Source organism: Daphnia pulex, chromosome 5, assembly GCF_021134715.1.
Source record: "Daphnia pulex isolate KAP4 chromosome 5, ASM2113471v1".
NCBI lineage: Eukaryota > Metazoa > Arthropoda > Branchiopoda > Diplostraca > Daphniidae > Daphnia > Daphnia pulex.
Window position 1 is genome coordinate 891,259 of NC_060021.1, and position 14,935 is coordinate 906,193.

General features: G+C 27.8%; 1 long non-coding RNA gene across 1 annotated transcript; it reads left to right on the forward strand.

Moving 5' to 3' along the window:
* Positions 1–808: 808 nt before the first annotated feature.
* On the forward strand, positions 809–1,157 carry LOC124193435. Its single transcript, XR_006874262.1, has 3 exons — positions 809–839; positions 904–1,021; positions 1,085–1,157. It is a non-coding gene; the product is annotated as an uncharacterized LOC124193435 (long non-coding RNA).
* Positions 1,158–14,935: the final 13,778 nt, after the last annotated feature.

Here is a 14,935-nt window from a genome sequence, read left to right on the forward strand (position 1 = left end):
GAATGACTTTTTACATAGGTAATGACTAAATATTTCAAGTATTAACGAAAATAATGAGAGATTGGGAGCAAAAAGGGGAAAAAAATGGGAAACTTCTAAAATAGATTGCATATACGATTCCACAAAATTAAAGAGTCCAATTAGTTCTAATGGAAAGAACAACTTTCCGTTTAACCGAAAAGACTAAATTTGCATTACTTATTTTGTGGTTCGCGAGATATCTGCGAAAGAAAAAGACACCCAGATTGACTTTTAGCTTGATTGTTGACTAGCAGACGACGGTAATTTTTAACAGGCTAACAGTCAATCTGCTTGTGGCATGGCGAATTGATGGATTGAATGTTTGTGATAGATTTCATCTCGTGAAACACTGTGTTTATGTTTCATATGTAAATCGAATAACTTTTGCTGAATTCTAATAAGAAAAAAAAACCATGCATCCAGTATCACAACTGATGGTTCCTTTACCCATCAAATGCCAGATTGGCCGATAGTTCAAATGTGGGTGCTGAATGAACTGGTAAACGTAAGAAATGGAATTGACAGTAGGTTTTCATTATGTTACTTATCTTTCTGTGTGATGAAAACTTAACAAACAAATTATTGGCAGATTATCTATATCATCAGACATTGCGCCCTTTCAGAAAATATGTCTTGAAGATGACGGCAAGTTGTCAGTTGAATTACATGTCACATTTAGTGATATCCTAGCACACCATACTTTATTCGGCATGACAAACAAGCTTTCCCCTCTGACTTTCCCTCATTTAAAAGGCCTTGATGATTTCATGGTTCTAGGCACAAATTTTAAGCTGCAGCTGTGTGAAATGGAATTGACAGTATGTATTCATTATTCAGTTATATTTCTGTGTGATGAAAACTAAACCACAAAATTATTTGCAGATTACATTCATCAACAAACACATTTCAGTTTCAGAAATTTTAGTCTTGAGACAAAAGTTGCCAGTCGATTTACATGTCACCTTAAGTCATATAATAGCAGGAGCTTGTCATTTAGATAGTTTGTTACCATACTTTATTTTACATGATTATTTTATAGTTATTTCATTTTGGTTTTTTTCAGGCATACTTCAGTTTCAAAAAATGTTGTCTTGAAGATGACCAGTTGCCAATCGATTGACATAACACCCTAAGTAATATCATAACATTCATTAAGACAGTTTGTTTCCATAATTTATTTCACATTATTGTTTGTAGAGTAATTTCATTTTGGGTTTTTTTTATATGTTTAGGTACTCTAAAGCAAGAGCCTTGACAAGCAAAATTGTATTTCATTCTGGCCCAACAAATAGTGGGAAAATCCAGTGACGATAGCCTTCTTAACCCAGTGGCTCCAAGCAGCACCAGGGAAGCCACCATTGCATCCAAAACCACATGTGTAGCAGCAGCTGACCAAGTTTTCGACTGAGAGATGAGCATTTACTACTCCCTTTGAGTGATGCAAATACAATCTAACATGGCTTCTACAGCTCCAAGCGGCTGCCTTTGTATGAGGTGAAATCGGGAGAAATTGTCCTCAAGCTCGACCTTCAACTATTTAACCGCCGTTGATCGTAGTCTTTCAATATTAGTGATGCATTTTCTCATCGATTTACATTTAATCTGTGTAAAACTGCCAAGACAAAATGAATTTTCATAATCCTGTATATAACTGTACGTTTTTGATAATGCAAGTAGTTGCAAATTGTATTGTTTTATTAATTGAAATTTTCAGTACTACTTGAGGCCTATGACTATGAACATATCTGCTATCACACACTATTACGAACTAGAAGAAACAGAATAAAAACGAAAAGAGACTTATTAAAATCTCGAAGGTGCCACAGAGGGGCTTGATATGTTAATTCGATGTCCAATACACTATTTAAAGTCTTTAAAATCAATAAATCTATTAAGACATCCATGATGGAAAAGAAATAGAAATAAGAGTTGATAGAAAATCTTCCAGGAACTGAAAACACAACTTCAATGAATTTGAAATGACAATGTAATTTGTTTTACAAGTTTAAACAAATTTCTTGTTAGATGATATGTTAATTCGATGTCCAATACACTATTTAAAGTCTTTAAAATCAATGAATCTATTAAGAATGAATATCCATGATGAAAAAGAAATAGAAATAAGAATTGATAGAAAATCTTCCAGGAACTGAAAATCACAACTTCAATTAATTTAAAATGACGATTCTGATTGTTTTACAAATTTCAAGGGTTTCCCTGTAATAGGATATGTTAATCGATGTCCAATACACTATTTAAAGTCTTTAAAATCAATGAATCTTTTAAGACATCCATGATGGAAAAGAAATAGAAATAAGAGTTGATAGAAAATCTTCCAGGAACTGAAAACACAACTTCAATGAATTTGAAATGACGATATAAATTGTTTTACAAGTTTAACAAATTTCTTGTTAGATGATATGTTAATTCGATGTCCAATACACTATTTAAAGTCTTTAAAATCAATAAATCTATTAAGACATCCATGATGGAAAAGAAATAGAAATAAGAGTTGATATAAAATCTTCCAGGAACTGAAAACACAACTTCAATGAATTTGAAATGACGATGTAATTTGTTTTACAAGTTTAAACAAATTTCTTGTTAGATGATATGTTAATTCGATGTCCAATACACTATTTAAAGTCTTTAAAATCAATAAATCTATTAAGACATCCATGATGGAAAAGAAATAGAAACAAGAGTTTATAGAAAATCTTCCAGGAACTGAAAACACAACTTCAATGAATTTTAAATGACGATGTAATTTGTTTTACAAGTTTAAACAAATTTCTTGTTAGATGATATGTTAATTCGATGTCCAATACACTATTTAAAGTCTTTAAAATCAATGAATCTATTAAGACATCCATGATGAAAAAGAAATAGAAATAAGAATTGATAGAAAATCTTCCAGGAACTGAAAATCACAACTTCAATTAATTTAAAATGACGATTCTGATTGTTTTAGAAATTTCAAGGGTTTCCCTGTAACAGGATATGTTAATCGATGTCCAATACACTATTTAAAGTCTTTAAAATCAATGAATCTTTTAAGACATCCATGATGGAAAAGAAATAGAAATAAGAGTTGATAGAAAATCTTCCAGGAACTGAAAACACAACTTCAATGAATTTGAAATGACGATATAAATTGTTTTACAAGTTTAAACAAATTTCTTGTTAGATGATATGTTAATTCGATGTCCAATACACTATTTAAAGTCTTTAAAATCAATAAATCTATTAAGACATCCATGATGGAAAAGAAATAGAAATAAGAGTTGATAGAAAATCTTCCAGGAACTGAAAACACAACTTCAATGAATTTGAAATGACAATGTAATTTGTTTTACAAGTTTAAACAAATTTCTTGTTAGATGATATGTTAATTCGATGTCCAATACACTATTTAAAGTCTTTAAAATCAATGAATCTATTAAGAATGAATATCCATGATGAAAAAGAAATAGAAATAAGAATTGATAGAAAATCTTCCAGGAACTGAAAATCACAACTTCAATTAATTTAAAATGACGATTCTGATTGTTTTAGAAATTTCAAGGGTTTCCCTGTAACAGGATATGTTAATCGATGTCCAATACACTATTTAAAGTCTTTAAAATCAATGAATCTTTTAAGACATCCATGATGGAAAAGAAATAGAAATAAGAGTTGATAGAAAATCTTCCAGGAACTGAAAACACAACTTCAATGAATTTGAAATGACGATATAAATTGTTTTACAAGTTTAAACAAATTTCTTGTTAGATGATATGTTAATTCGATGTCCAATACACTATTTAAAGTCTTTAAAATCAATAAATCTATTAAGACATCCATGATGGAAAAGAAATAGAAATAAGAGTTGATAGAAAATCTTCCAGGAACTGAAAACACAACTTCAATGAATTTGAAATGACAATGTAATTTGTTTTACAAGTTTAAACAAATTTCTTGTTAGATGATATGTTAATTCGATGTCCAATACACTATTTAAAGTCTTTAAAATCAATGAATCTATTAAGACATCCATGATGAAAAAGAAATAGAAATAAGAGTTGATAGAAAATCTTCCAGGAACTGAAAATCACAACTTCAATTAATTTAAAATGACGATTCTGATTGTTTTACAAATTTCAAGGGTTTCCCTGTAACAGGATATGTTAATCGATGTCCAATTCACTATTTAAAGTCTTTAAAATCAATAAATCTATTGAGACATCCATGATGGAAAAGAAATAGAAATAAGAGTTGATAGAAAATCTTCCAGGAACTGAAAACACAACTTCAATGAATTTGAAATGACGATGTAATTTGTTTTACAAGTTTAAACAAATTTCTTGTTAGATGATATGTTAATTCGATGTCCAATACACTATTTAAAGTCTTTAAAATCAATAAATCTATTAAGACATCCATGATGGAAAAGAAATAGAAATAAGAGTTGATAGAAAATCTTCCAGGAACTGAAAACACAACTTCAATGAATTTAAAATGACGATTCTGATTGTTTTACAAATTTCAAGGGTTTCCCTGTAACAGGATATGTTAATCGATGTCCAATTCACTATTTAAAGTCTTTAAAATCAATAAATCTATTGAGACATCCATGATGGAAAAGAAATAGAAATAAGAGTTGATAGAAAATCTTCCAGGAACTGAAAACACAACTTCAATGAATTTGAAATGACGATGTAATTTGTTTTACAAGTTTAAACAAATTTCTTGTTAGATGATATGTTAATTCGATGTCCAATACACTATTTAAAGTCTTTAAAATCAATAAATCTATTAAGACATCCATGATGGAAAAGAAATAGAAATAAGAGTTGATAGAAAATCTTCCAGGAACTGAAAACACAACTTCAATGAATTTGAAATGACAATGTAATTTGTTTTACAAGTTTAAACAAATTTCTTGTTAGATGATATGTTAATTCGATGTCCAATACACTATTTAAAGTCTTTAAAATCAATGAATCTATTAAGAATGAATATCCATGATGAAAAAGAAATAGAAATAAGAATTGATAGAAAATCTTCCAGGAACTGAAAATCACAACTTCAATTAATTTAAAATGACGATTCTGATTGTTTTACAAATTTCAAGGGTTTCCCTGTAATAGGATATGTTAATCGATGTCCAATACACTATTTAAAGTCTTTAAAATCAATGAATCTTTTAAGACATCCATGATGGAAAAGAAATAGAAATAAGAGTTGATAGAAAATCTTCCAGGAACTGAAAACACAACTTCAATGAATTTGAAATGACGATATAAATTGTTTTACAAGTTTAACAAATTTCTTGTTAGATGATATGTTAATTCGATGTCCAATACACTATTTAAAGTCTTTAAAATCAATAAATCTATTAAGACATCCATGATGGAAAAGAAATAGAAATAAGAGTTGATATAAAATCTTCCAGGAACTGAAAACACAACTTCAATGAATTTGAAATGACGATGTAATTTGTTTTACAAGTTTAAACAAATTTCTTGTTAGATGATATGTTAATTCGATGTCCAATACACTATTTAAAGTCTTTAAAATCAATAAATCTATTAAGACATCCATGATGGAAAAGAAATAGAAACAAGAGTTTATAGAAAATCTTCCAGGAACTGAAAACACAACTTCAATGAATTTTAAATGACGATGTAATTTGTTTTACAAGTTTAAACAAATTTCTTGTTAGATGATATGTTAATTCGATGTCCAATACACTATTTAAAGTCTTTAAAATCAATGAATCTATTAAGACATCCATGATGAAAAAGAAATAGAAATAAGAATTGATAGAAAATCTTCCAGGAACTGAAAATCACAACTTCAATTAATTTAAAATGACGATTCTGATTGTTTTAGAAATTTCAAGGGTTTCCCTGTAACAGGATATGTTAATCGATGTCCAATACACTATTTAAAGTCTTTAAAATCAATGAATCTTTTAAGACATCCATGATGGAAAAGAAATAGAAATAAGAGTTGATAGAAAATCTTCCAGGAACTGAAAACACAACTTCAATGAATTTGAAATGACGATATAAATTGTTTTACAAGTTTAAACAAATTTCTTGTTAGATGATATGTTAATTCGATGTCCAATACACTATTTAAAGTCTTTAAAATCAATAAATCTATTAAGACATCCATGATGGAAAAGAAATAGAAATAAGAGTTGATAGAAAATCTTCCAGGAACTGAAAACACAACTTCAATGAATTTGAAATGACAATGTAATTTGTTTTACAAGTTTAAACAAATTTCTTGTTAGATGATATGTTAATTCGATGTCCAATACACTATTTAAAGTCTTTAAAATCAATGAATCTATTAAGAATGAATATCCATGATGAAAAAGAAATAGAAATAAGAATTGATAGAAAATCTTCCAGGAACTGAAAATCACAACTTCAATTAATTTAAAATGACGATTCTGATTGTTTTAGAAATTTCAAGGGTTTCCCTGTAACAGGATATGTTAATCGATGTCCAATACACTATTTAAAGTCTTTAAAATCAATGAATCTTTTAAGACATCCATGATGGAAAAGAAATAGAAATAAGAGTTGATAGAAAATCTTCCAGGAACTGAAAACACAACTTCAATGAATTTGAAATGACGATATAAATTGTTTTACAAGTTTAAACAAATTTCTTGTTAGATGATATGTTAATTCGATGTCCAATACACTATTTAAAGTCTTTAAAATCAATGAATCTTTTAAGACATCCATGATGGAAAAGAAATAGAAATAAGAGTTGATAGAAAATCTTCCAGGAACTGAAAACACAACTTCAATGAATTTGAAATGACGATATAAATTGTTTTACAAGTTTAAACAAATTTCTTGTTAGATGATATGTTAATTCGATGTCCAATAAACTATTTAAAGTCTTTAAAATCAATAAATCTATTAAGACATCCATGATGGAAAAGAAATAGAAATAAGAGTTGATAGAAAATCTTCCAGGAACTGAAAACACAACTTCAATGAATTTGAAATGACAATGTAATTTGTTTTACAAGTTTAAACAAATTTCTTGTTAGATGATATGTTAATTCGATGTCCAATACACTATTTAAAGTCTTTAAAATCAATGAATCTTTTAAGACATCCATGATGGAAAAGAAATAGAAATAAGAGTTGATAGAAAATCTTCCAGGAACTGAAAACACAACTTCAACGAATTTGAAATGACGATGTAATTTGTTTTACAAGTTTAAACAAATTTCTTGTTAGATGATATGTTAATTCGATGTCCAATACACTATTTAAAGTCTTTAAAATCAATGAATCTTTTAAGACATCCATGATGGAAAAGAAATAGAAATAAGAGTTGATAGAAAATCTTCCAGGAACTGAAAACACAACTTCAATGAATTTGAAATGACGATATAAATTGTTTTACAAGTTTAACAAATTTCTTGTTAGATGATATGTTAATTCGATGTCCAATACACTATTTAAAGTCTTTAAAATCAATAAATCTATTAAGACATCCATGATGGAAAAGAAATAGAAATAAGAGTTGATAAAAAATCTTTCAGGAACTGAAAATCACAACTTCAATGAATTTAAAATGACGATTCTGATTGTTTTACAAATTTCAAGGGTTTCCCTGTTACAGGATATGTTAATCGATGTCCAATACACTATTTCAAGTCTTTAAAATCAATGAATCTATTAAGACATCCACGATGGAAAAGAAATAGAAATAAGAGTTGATAGAAAATCTTCCAGGAACTGAAAACACAACTTCAATGAATTTGAAATGACGATGTAATTTGTTTTACAAGTTTAAACAAATTTCTTGTTAGATGATATGTTAATCGATGCCCAATACACTATTTAATGTCTTTAAAATCAATGAATCTTTTAAGACATCCATGATGAAAAAGAAATAGAAATAAGAGTTGATAGAAAATCTTCCAGGAACTGAAAACACAACTTCAATGAATTTGAAATGACGATTCTGATTGTTTTACAAATTCAAAGGTTTTTCTTGTTACAGGATATGTTCAAGGGTGTCCAGTACACTATTTCAAGTCTTTAAAATCAATGAATCTATTAAGACATCCATGATGAAAAAGAAATAGAAATAAGAATTGATAGAAAATCTTCCAGGAACTGAAAATCACAACTTCAATTAATTTAAAATGACGATTCTGATTGTTTTAGAAATTTCAAGGGTTTCCCTGTAACAGGATATGTTAATCGATGTCCAATACACTATTTAAAGTCTTTAAAATCAATGAATCTTTTAAGACATCCATGATGGAAAAGAAATAGAAATAAGAGTTGATAGAAAATCTTCCAGGAACTGAAAACACAACTTCAATGAATTTGAAATGACGATATAAATTGTTTTACAAGTTTAAACAAATTTCTTGTTAGATGATATGTTAATTCGATGTCCAATACACTATTTAAAGTCTTTAAAATCAATAAATCTATTAAGACATCCATGATGGAAAAGAAATAGAAATAAGAGTTGATAGAAAATCTTCCAGGAACTGAAAACACAACTTCAATGAATTTGAAATGACAATGTAATTTGTTTTACAAGTTTAAACAAATTTCTTGTTAGATGATATGTTAATTCGATGTCCAATACACTATTTAAAGTCTTTAAAATCAATGAATCTATTAAGAATGAATATCCATGATGAAAAAGAAATAGAAATAAGAATTGATAGAAAATCTTCCAGGAACTGAAAATCACAACTTCAATTAATTTAAAATGACGATTCTGATTGTTTTAGAAATTTCAAGGGTTTCCCTGTAACAGGATATGTTAATCGATGTCCAATACACTATTTAAAGTCTTTAAAATCAATGAATCTTTTAAGACATCCATGATGGAAAAGAAATAGAAATAAGAGTTGATAGAAAATCTTCCAGGAACTGAAAACACAACTTCAATGAATTTGAAATGACGATATAAATTGTTTTACAAGTTTAAACAAATTTCTTGTTAGATGATATGTTAATTCGATGTCCAATACACTATTTAAAGTCTTTAAAATCAATGAATCTTTTAAGACATCCATGATGGAAAAGAAATAGAAATAAGAGTTGATAGAAAATCTTCCAGGAACTGAAAACACAACTTCAATGAATTTGAAATGACGATATAAATTGTTTTACAAGTTTAACAAATTTCTTGTTAGATGATATGTTAATTCGATGTCCAATACACTATTTAAAGTCTTTAAAATCAATAAATCTATTAAGACATCCATGATGGAAAAGAAATAGAAATAAGAGTTGATAAAAAATCTTTCAGGAACTGAAAATCACAACTTCAATGAATTTAAAATGACGATTCTGATTGTTTTACAAATTTCAAGGGTTTCCCTGTTACAGGATATGTTAATCGATGTCCAATACACTATTTCAAGTCTTTAAAATCAATGAATCTATTAAGACATCCACGATGGAAAAGAAATAGAAATAAGAGTTGATAGAAAATCTTCCAGGAACTGAAAACACAACTTCAATGAATTTGAAATGACGATGTAATTTGTTTTACAAGTTTAAACAAATTTCTTGTTAGATGATATGTTAATCGATGCCCAATACACTATTTAATGTCTTTAAAATCAATGAATCTTTTAAGACATCCATGATGAAAAAGAAATAGAAATAAGAGTTGATAGAAAATCTTCCAGGAACTGAAAACACAACTTCAATGAATTTGAAATGACGATTCTGATTGTTTTACAAATTCAAAGGTTTTTCTTGTTACAGGATATGTTCAAGGGTGTCCAGTACACTATTTCAAGTCTTTAAAATCAATGAATCTATTAAGACATCCATGATGAAAAAGAAATAGAAATAAGAATTGATAGAAAATCTTCCAGGAACTGAAAATCACAACTTCAATTAATTTAAAATGACGATTCTGATTGTTTTAGAAATTTCAAGGGTTTCCCTGTAACAGGATATGTTAATCGATGTCCAATACACTATTTAAAGTCTTTAAAATCAATGAATCTTTTAAGACATCCATGATGGAAAAGAAATAGAAATAAGAGTTGATAGAAAATCTTCCAGGAACTGAAAACACAACTTCAATGAATTTGAAATGACGATATAAATTGTTTTACAAGTTTAAACAAATTTCTTGTTAGATGATATGTTAATTCGATGTCCAATACACTATTTAAAGTCTTTAAAATCAATAAATCTATTAAGACATCCATGATGGAAAAGAAATAGAAATAAGAGTTGATAGAAAATCTTCCAGGAACTGAAAACACAACTTCAATGAATTTGAAATGACAATGTAATTTGTTTTACAAGTTTAAACAAATTTCTTGTTAGATGATATGTTAATTCGATGTCCAATACACTATTTAAAGTCTTTAAAATCAATGAATCTATTAAGAATGAATATCCATGATGAAAAAGAAATAGAAATAAGAATTGATAGAAAATCTTCCAGGAACTGAAAATCACAACTTCAATTAATTTAAAATGACGATTCTGATTGTTTTAGAAATTTCAAGGGTTTCCCTGTAACAGGATATGTTAATCGATGTCCAATACACTATTTAAAGTCTTTAAAATCAATGAATCTTTTAAGACATCCATGATGGAAAAGAAATAGAAATAAGAGTTGATAGAAAATCTTCCAGGAACTGAAAACACAACTTCAATGAATTTGAAATGACGATATAAATTGTTTTACAAGTTTAAACAAATTTCTTGTTAGATGATATGTTAATTCGATGTCCAATACACTATTTAAAGTCTTTAAAATCAATGAATCTTTTAAGACATCCATGATGGAAAAGAAATAGAAATAAGAGTTGATAGAAAATCTTCCAGGAACTGAAAACACAACTTCAATGAATTTGAAATGACGATGTAATTTGTTTTACAAGTTTAAACAAATTTCTTGTTAGATGATATGTTAATTCGATGTCCAATACACTATTTAAAGTCTTTAAAATCAATGAATCTTTTAAGACATCCATGATGGAAAAGAAATAGAAATAAGAGTTGATAGAAAATCTTCCAGGAACTGAAAACACAACTTCAATGAATTTGAAATGACGATATAAATTGTTTTACAAGTTTAACAAATTTCTTGTTAGATGATATGTTAATTCGATGTCCAATACACTATTTAAAGTCTTTAAAATCAATAAATCTATTAAGACATCCATGATGGAAAAGAAATAGAAATAAGAGTTGATAGAAAATCTTTCAGGAACTGAAAATCACAACTTCAATGAATTTAAAATGACGATTCTGATTGTTTTACAAATTTCAAGGGTTTCCCTGTTACAGGATATGTTAATCGATGTCCAATACACTATTTCAAGTCTTTAAAATCAATGAATCTATTAAGACATCCACGATGGAAAAGAAATAGAAATAAGAGTTGATAGAAAATCTTCCAGGAACTGAAAACACAACTTCAATGAATTTGAAATGACGATGTAATTTGTTTTACAAGTTTAAACAAATTTCTTGTTAGATGATATGTTAATCGATGCCCAATACACTATTTAAAGCCTTTAAAATCAATGAATCTTTTAAGACATCCATGATGAAAAAGAAATAGAAATAAGAGTTGATAGAAAATCTTCCAGGAACTGAAAACACAACTTCAATGAATTTGAAATGACGATTCTGATTGTTTTACAAATTCAAAGGTTTTTCTTGTTACAGGATATGTTCAAGGGTGTCCAGTACACTATTTCAAGTCTTTAAAATCAATGAATCTATTAAGACATCCATGATGAAAAAGAAATAGAAATAAGAATTGATAGAAAATCTTCCAGGAACTGAAAATCACAACTTCAATTAATTTAAAATGACGATTCTGATTGTTTTAGAAATTTCAAGGGTTTCCCTGTAACAGGATATGTTAATCGATGTCCAATACACTATTTAAAGTCTTTAAAATCAATGAATCTTTTAAGACATCCATGATGGAAAAGAAATAGAAATAAGAGTTGATAGAAAATCTTCCAGGAACTGAAAACACAACTTCAATGAATTTGAAATGACGATGTAATTTGTTTTACAAGTTTAAACAAATTTCTTGTTAGATGATATGTTAATTCGATGTCCAATACACTATTTAAAGTCTTTAAAATCAATGAATCTTTTAAGACATCCATGATGGAAAAGAAATAGAAATAAGAGTTGATAGAAAATCTTCCAGGAACTGAAAACACAACTTCAATGAATTTGAAATGACGATGTAATTTGTTTTACAAGTTTAAACAAATTTCTTGTTAGATGATATGTTAATTCGATGTCCAATACACTATTTAAAGTCTTTAAAATCAATGAATCTTTTAAGACATCCATGATGGAAAAGAAATAGAAATAAGAGTTGATAGAAAATCTTCCAGGAACTGAAAACACAACTTCAATGAATTTGAAATGACGATATAAATTGTTTTACAAGTTTAACAAATTTCTTGTTAGATGATATGTTAATCGATGTCCAATACACTATTTCAAGTCTTTAAAATCAATGAATCTATTAAGACATCCACGATGGAAAAGAAATAGAAATAAGAGTTGATAGAAAATCTTCCAGGAACTGAAAACACAACTTCAATGAATTTGAAATGACGATGTAATTTGTTTTACAAGTTTAAACAAATTTCTTGTTAGATGATATGTTAATCGATGCCCAATACACTATTTAAAGCCTTTAAAATCAATGAATCTTTTAAGACATCCATGATGAAAAAGAAATAGAAATAAGAGTTGATAGAAAATCTTCCAGGAACTGAAAACACAACTTCAATGAATTTGAAATGACGATTCTGATTGTTTTACAAATTCAAAGGTTTTTCTTGTTACAGGATATGTTCAAGGGTGTCCAGTACACTATTTCAAGTCTTTAAAATCAATGAATCTATTAAGACATCCATGATGAAAAAGAAATAGAAATAAGAATTGATAGAAAATCTTCCAGGAACTGAAAATCACAACTTCAATTAATTTAAAATGACGATTCTGATTGTTTTAGAAATTTCAAGGGTTTCCCTGTAACAGGATATGTTAATCGATGTCCAATACACTATTTAAAGTCTTTAAAATCAATGAATCTTTTAAGACATCCATGATGGAAAAGAAATAGAAATAAGAGTTGATAGAAAATCTTCCAGGAACTGAAAACACAACTTCAATGAATTTGAAATGACGATGTAATTTGTTTTACAAGTTTAAACAAATTTCTTGTTAGATGATATGTTAATTCGATGTCCAATACACTATTTAAAGTCTTTAAAATCAATGAATCTTTTAAGACATCCATGATGGAAAAGAAATAGAAATAAGAGTTGATAGAAAATCTTCCAGGAACTGAAAACACAACTTCAATGAATTTGAAATGACGATATAAATTGTTTTACAAGTTTAACAAATTTCTTGTTAGATGATATGTTAATTCGATGTCCAATACACTATTTAAAGTCTTTAAAATCAATAAATCTATTAAGACATCCATGATGGAAAAGAAATAGAAATAAGAGTTGATAGAAAATCTTTCAGGAACTGAAAATCACAACTTCAATGAATTTAAAATGACGATTCTGATTGTTTTACAAATTTCAAGGGTTTCCCTGTTACAGGATATGTTAATCGATGTCCAATACACTATTTCAAGTCTTTAAAATCAATGAATCTATTAAGACATCCACGATGGAAAAGAAATAGAAATAAGAGTTGATAGAAAATCTTCCAGGAACTGAAAACACAACTTCAATGAATTTGAAATGACGATGTAATTTGTTTTACAAGTTTAAACAAATTTCTTGTTAGATGATATGTTAATCGATGCCCAATACACTATTTAAAGCCTTTAAAATCAATGAATCTTTTAAGACATCCATGATGAAAAAGAAATAGAAATAAGAGTTGATAGAAAATCTTCCAGGAACTGAAAACACAACTTCAATGAATTTGAAATGACGATTCTGATTGTTTTACAAATTCAAAGGTTTTTCTTGTTACAGGATATGTTCAAGGGTGTCCAGTACACTATTTCAAGTCTTTAAAATCAATGAATCTATTAAGACATCCATGATGAAAAAGAAATAGAAATAAGAATTGATAGAAAATCTTCCAGGAACTGAAAATCACAACTTCAATTAATTTAAAATGACGATTCTGATTGTTTTAGAAATTTCAAGGGTTTCCCTGTAACAGGATATGTTAATCGATGTCCAATACACTATTTAAAGTCTTTAAAATCAATGAATCTTTTAAGACATCCATGATGGAAAAGAAATAGAAATAAGAGTTGATAGAAAATCTTCCAGGAACTGAAAACACAACTTCAATGAATTTGAAATGACGATGTAATTTGTTTTACAAGTTTAAACAAATTTCTTGTTAGATGATATGTTAATTCGATGTCCAATACACTATTTAAAGTCTTTAAAATCAATGAATCTTTTAAGACATCCATGATGGAAAAGAAATAGAAATAAGAGTTGATAGAAAATCTTCCAGGAACTGAAAACACAACTTCAATGAATTTGAAATGACGATATAAATTGTTTTACAAGTTTAACAAATTTCTTGTTAGATGATATGTTAATTCGATGTCCAATACACTATTTAAAGTCTTTAAAATCAATAAATCTATTAAGACATCCATGATGGAAAAGAAATAGAAATAAGAGTTGATAGAAAATCTTTCAGGAACTGAAAATCACAACTTCAATGAATTTAAAATGACGATTCTGATTGTTTTACAAATTTCAAGGGTTTCCCTGTTACAGGATATGTTAATCGATGTCCAATACACTATTTAAAGTCTTTAAAATCAATGAATCTTTTAAGACATCCATGATGAAAAAGAAATAGAAATAAGAGTTGATAGAAAATCTTCCAGGAACTGAAAACACAACTTCAATGAA